The sequence below is a fragment of the Pantherophis guttatus genome, chromosome 14 (genome assembly GCF_059756535.1).
Source record: "Pantherophis guttatus breed Tessera chromosome 14, ASM5975653v1, whole genome shotgun sequence".
NCBI classification, from domain to species: domain Eukaryota; kingdom Metazoa; phylum Chordata; class Lepidosauria; order Squamata; family Colubridae; genus Pantherophis; species Pantherophis guttatus.
In genome coordinates, this window is record NC_142076.1 from 6,328,353 (window position 1) to 6,334,352 (window position 6,000).

The 6,000-nt window shown below is 48.0% G+C and overlaps 1 long non-coding RNA gene across 1 annotated transcript; it reads right to left on the bottom strand.

Annotated features, from left to right (window-relative positions):
- Window positions 1-1,135: 1,135 nt before the first annotated feature.
- On the bottom strand, window positions 1,136-5,599 carry LOC148112094 (uncharacterized). The gene is made up of 4 exons (XR_015729863.1): window positions 5,499-5,599; window positions 2,607-2,680; window positions 2,253-2,458; window positions 1,136-1,323 (listed from the first exon to the last, which is right to left on the bottom strand). It is a non-coding gene; the product is annotated as an uncharacterized LOC148112094 (long non-coding RNA).
- Window positions 5,600-6,000: the final 401 nt, after the last annotated feature.

A 6,000-nucleotide genomic window follows, 5' to 3' on the forward strand; every position in this document is an offset into this window, starting at 1 on the left:
TTTCTAGAGTCTCAACATCTTTTTTACATCCTGGCAACCAGGTATAAGAGTGCAGAGTGATTCCCTTGGGAATAGCTATACTTCTTCATCCTCTTTTAAAATTAGATTTACTCGGTTACAAATCGTAAGTGTTAAATGAGTAAAAACTATTAAACAAGGAATACTGCTGGGTTAAGTGGCTAAGTGTTTAACGGTTTACCATAGTATTTCCATTTTTATGGTCTATTAAAGCAATTGGAAGAATATCAGTTGTATGAAGGATCAGGTAATTTATATACAAGTTTGATAAAATGCCATATGTTGGAATAAAAAAGAAATGCTCATTTCCGAGTGTTTAAGATTGGAAATAGAGGCTCGGAGGGCCTGGTGAAGAAAAGCAGGAAGCTTAGCAAACATAAAACATATTTTGGCAGATGATGCATCCAGGAGGTGTCTCGGATAGGATAGCTATGATTGTTCAATCAAAGCTAATTTCCATTTTAGAATGTAGAATAACAGAGTTGGAAGGGACCTTGGAAGTCTTCTAGTCCAACCCCCTGTTTAGGCAGGAAACCCTACACCACTTCAGACAAATGGTTATCCAACATCTTCTTGAAAACTTCCAGTGTTGGAGCATTCGCAACTTCTGGAGGCAAGTTGTTCCACTGATTAACTGTTCTCACTGTCAGGAAATTTCTTCTTAGTTCTAAATTGCTTCTCTCCTTGATTAGTTTCCACCCATTGCTTCTTGTGCTTTGGAGAATAGCTTGTCTCCCTCTTCTTTGTGGCAGCCCCTGAGATATTGGAACACTGCTCTCATGTCTCCCCTAGTCCTTCTTTTCATTAAACTAGACATACCCAGTTCCTGCAACCGTTCTTCATATGTTTTAGCCTCCATTTTATGTAGACTGAATGTAAAAAAAAAAGGGGGGGAGTAGGACTTTAGTCACATGACCATGGCTGCTATAATGACATTTTAGACTCATGTGATTAAACATTAATCAACTTTAATCCAAATGCCCCCAGAAATCACCTTTAGGTTGCCCTGAGGAAGAGAAGACAGACCTTTTCCAGAACGTTCCTTCAACTCTTCTTAAGAACAGAGAGGAAGAATGCTTGCTGGTCTGACATTCAGACATGGGAAGAACTGTGTCAGGTATAAATGCCCTACCCGTGCCAGGGATCAGCTATAGCTCAGTAGTGCAAGGGTTAACCCAGACATCCACCTGGTCAGCTCCTCCCATAGACCCCTCCTTACCTGAATCCCCGCCCACAGGTATAAAAGGTGGGCACACTCCTCCATGTTGTCCAGATTCTGATGTAACCAGTGATCACATGAAGAACCTGTAAATAAAGGAGAAATATTTAACATGATGACTCAAGTCTCTTCATTGGACCTGATCCATCAATCCTTGTAACAATATGGTAGCAGAGGATGGTTGGTAAGGCCCAGCGATCCCAAACCACAAGACAAGGATCCATACCTACCTACGGAATGGCGACACCTCCGAAGCAACGGGAAAGCAACCCATCGGACTCGCCAGGGAAGGTAGAAACCCCAACCGCCCCCAAAACCACCGCGATGGAAGAAAAGGGGGAGATCGAGAAAGGGAAAAAGACTCACCACAATGACCAAGAAGAAGAAAAGCTGCGACTCGACGTCCTGCAGCTATTGAAGGAGCGAGCCGGCGACAAGAACCTCCTTGCCGACCTGCGGAGCTTCATAATCGACCGCGAGGTGGCAAGGAGTGAAGAAGACACGGACTCTGATCTCGAGGAGCTGGACTCAGTGAGTGGATTGCCCAAAAGGGCACCCCCAACGGCCACCGAGCCCCGAAGCCCCGCTCAAAATTTGAAACGGCGGCCATCTTTGTCCATGTGGTCGGACAAGATGGCCGACCCCCGACCAATCGGCAGCCAGGATTCAAAATGGCCGGCGCGCGAAAAATGCCGGACCATGAACCGCGAAGAAAGTGACCGGGGAGAGGGGACCGAATCAGACTCGGACCCCTGGTACACCCCCAGCGAGCGGCAAGTAGATAGGGCCATGAAGACCCTTGCCGCCGCCTTCGGCCCAGGCCTCAAAATTACGAAAGAGAGACCAGAGAGGCCAAAACAGAAGGGGAGGCGAGGACAGGGGCAACAAAGCACCCACCCGAGAGCCACTGACGCCCGTGCCAGCTCACCAGCCCACCTACGCACCCCAGGGACACCACGCCTCCGATCGCCCAGGCCGCACACCCCGGACCGCGTGGACTGGGGCAGCTACTTACAGCCGTCGCCGGAGCCTCAGCGCCACCAGGATCTTCACCTCGGAGAAGCAGCTGCAGGACGACGCCTTCCGGAGCACACCTGGACCCCCAAAACCGAAGCCGAGACCTACCCGACTGACAGAAGCCTCTACACCGGAGCCACGATGAATAGGTCCTTCCACGACGACGGCAGAGCTGAAATGGACTTCGCACATGCGCTCTTCCGCCTAGAAGAAGAAAAAAGAAAAAAATTACAAAGCGGGACTTTTAAACTACCGGCAAGCGTTCCCATGCCTTACTGCTGCTATAAGCACATAAGGAACCATGGACAGCAGCCAGCAGTAAGTAATTTTACAAATAGTGCTGGGAACTTACCAGTAGACTTTCCCAAGTTGAGAATGGATGGGGGCAATATCCTAGAGTGGTCACAGCAGCTCCAGGTGGTGTTCCTAAAAGAAAACATGTCTCATTTTATTAATGACCCCCCAGAGAGACCATGGACTTTAGAGCTGGATTGCATGCACCATAGGGCATTCTACCTTTTAATTGCCAGCATATCCCCCACGATCTACCACTGTATTGGCCATAACCTCACAGTATCAGAAATTATAGGGAAAATGTTTGGGTTATTTTACAGTGAGAGTGTGTCCACCACCACCCAAATTTCCAAAGACTTCTTTTCTGCCAGACTTAAGCCAGGGACCCCCATGAGTGAGCACCTAGTGTCCTTAAGCGGTACCAGAGCAGAGCTACACCTTAGGGGAGAAGTTATTTCCGACCAGATCATGAAGAGCGTAATAATTAACTCTTTAGATCACTCATGGAATAACTTCTTAACACACTTAGACACCGTTAGTCTAGGAATGCTATCCATGGAGAAGCTATCCAACAAGCTAATCGCGGAAGATAATCTGAGAAGGAGCCGCCCCGGCCCTCCCAGAGAACATAAGAGTGAGAAGAGAGTAGTCTTCCAAGAGAAACAGCACAACACGCCAGAGTGCTACATCTGTGGGTCGAGGGGACACATCAAAAGGGACTGCCCCAAGAACTATAGAGAGAGGGGCAGGCCAGAGCATAGGTACAGACAAACGGAAAGGCACACATCTGAAGAAAGGTATAGGCGCAGGGACTCACCCAATCCCAGGGACAGGAGGGGAACAGAGACAGCTCGCGCGACAGCAGGACAGGATCTTTATACGGGATAGGGGAGCACACACACACCACACACCAAGACAAAGGCACCAGCTCATGGCTCCTGGACTCGGGAGCCTCCAACCACACCACCTACAATCAGAAACTACTCTCATCATTTAAGAGGGAGGACTTTTCGATCAAAGTTGCGGACCAAAACCAGGTTAGAGTGACGGGCAAAGGGACAGTTACATTGCCAGGCGTAGGGAGAATAGAGGGGGTACTGCTAGTCCCGGAGATACCCCACAACATCCTAGCCGCAGTAAAGCTTAGCAAGGAATCAGGGGTTGAGGTGACTTTTACAAAAGGTAATGTCAAAGTTAGCAAGGAAGGGGAAGATATAGGGAGAGTAACCGTCAACCAAGGGTTACCTTATATAACTTTCTGTGAGAATGACACCCACAGCGTGTACACCAGTTCAGAGAACACAGAGGACACTGACCAGGACAGGACTGAGAGGGAACAGGTAGACGGGAGAGAGATAGATAGCGATAGTAACACGACACAAGAAACACAACACAAAAGACACCCCCAAAGGGGTCCCTCAATAGGCAAACCCATACATGACGACTGCGCTCACCTGCTACACCGGAAGCTAGGGCACGCCAGTTTTCCCGTGGTCCAGAAAATGGCCAATTGTACTGAGGGTATCAAAATAAAAAACTGTCAAAACTACCTCGAGTGCTCGGTGTGCAAATGTTCAAAATTAAAGGTAAAACCCAGACCCAAGAAGTCGTTACGTGCCGCCAAACAGATATTCGACTTAGTCCACATGGACCTGGTAGGACCCCTAAGGCCATCCGTAAATTATAAGAAAAGGTACTTCCTCACTATAGTGGATGACTATAGTCAATATGGCTTCGTCTATACCTTAAGAAAAAAGGATGAGGCCTTCCAAAAATTCAAGGAGGTTTACAAAAGAGTAGAAACCCAAAACAACACCCGGATCAAACAAATCATGACCGACAGAGGATCTGAGTTTCTATCTAAGGACTTCTCCCATTGGCTCAGGTCCAAAGGCGTGATTCACTTTACATCGTCCCCGTTCTCTGCCTTTCAGAACGGGGTCGTAGAACGACGGAACTCCACGCTCCAAACAATGGTCAGGTGCACCTTAGAGGACGCGGGCCAGAAGAGTTACTCCATAAGTGCAACATGGCAGACGCCAAGGGGTGTGATTCACCCATGCAGATGGACTTCCTAAAGAACATGCATGATGAATCACCCGGATTTGAAGACAACACGCTGTACAGGTCAGTCATAGGCTCCCTCCTGTATATCGCTAACTGGACAAGACCGGACATCGCTCTATCTGTTAATTTATTGTCCAGGCACGTGAGCAAACCCACCACATACCACTGGGATGCGGTGAAAAGGGTGCTAAGATACCTGAAACAAAGTGCCAATGCATGCCTAACTCTAGAGCCTGAAAAATCCGACGAACCCATCCTCTCCTGCTACGCTGATGCTGACTGGGCCGGAGATGTCAAAGGCCGGAAAAGCACGTCTGGGTACATATTCTACCTAAATAACAGTACCAGCATTGGTACACAGGTAAACAAATCTTGGTGGCAACCTCGACTACTGAAGCTGAGTACATATGCTTCTCCAAAGCCGCCAACAATCTCATCTGGTTCGACGATCTACTCGCCAGCGTGTGGAGAGAACCAGCTTACCCAATAAATATCTACGAGGATAACAAGGCCGCCATAGAAATATCCATGTCCGATGCTGTAGGGCAAAGATCAAGGCACATAGACATAAAGTATAAACACATGAGACAGCTCTCCAGAATCGGTTTCATAAAGGCCATACACTGCGATACAGAAGAACAGACCGCAGACATACTCACAAAACCTCTACAGGGCAAACAACATTCACACTTAGTTTCCAAGCTCAACATTCGCCTCAGGGTACCAAACAGTCAGTCAGGCTTACAGACACAGGTCAGGCATTTAAAGGGGGATTTGTCAGGTATAAATGCCCTACCCGTGCCAGGGATCAGCTATAGCTCAGTAGTGCAAGGGTTAACCCAGACATCCACCTGGTCAGCTCCTCCCATAGACCCCTCCTTACCTGAATCCCCGCCCACAGGTATAAAAGGTGGGCACACTCCTCCATGTTGTCCAGATTCTGATGTAACCAGTGATCACATGAAGAACCTGTAAATAAAGGAGAAATATTTAACATGATGACTCAAGTCTCTTCATTGGACCTGATCCATCAATCCTTGTAACAAACTGATGGTTTAATTCATAACTTAATGATAAAGGGACATGGTGGCTCAGGGGCTAAGACGCTGAGCTTGTCGATCGAAAGGTCGGCAGTTCAGCAGTTCGATCGCTAGTGCCACGTAACCGGATGAGCTCCCTTTACTTGTCCCAGCTTCTGCCAACCTAGCAATTCGAAAGCACGTAAAAAATGCAAGTAGAAAAATAGGGACCACCTTTGGTGGGAAGGGAACAGCATTCCGTGTGCCTTTGGCATTGAGTCATGCTGGCCACATGACAATGGAGATGTCTTCGGACAGTGCTGGCTCTTCGGCTTTGAAACGCAAATGAGCACTGCCCCCTAGAGT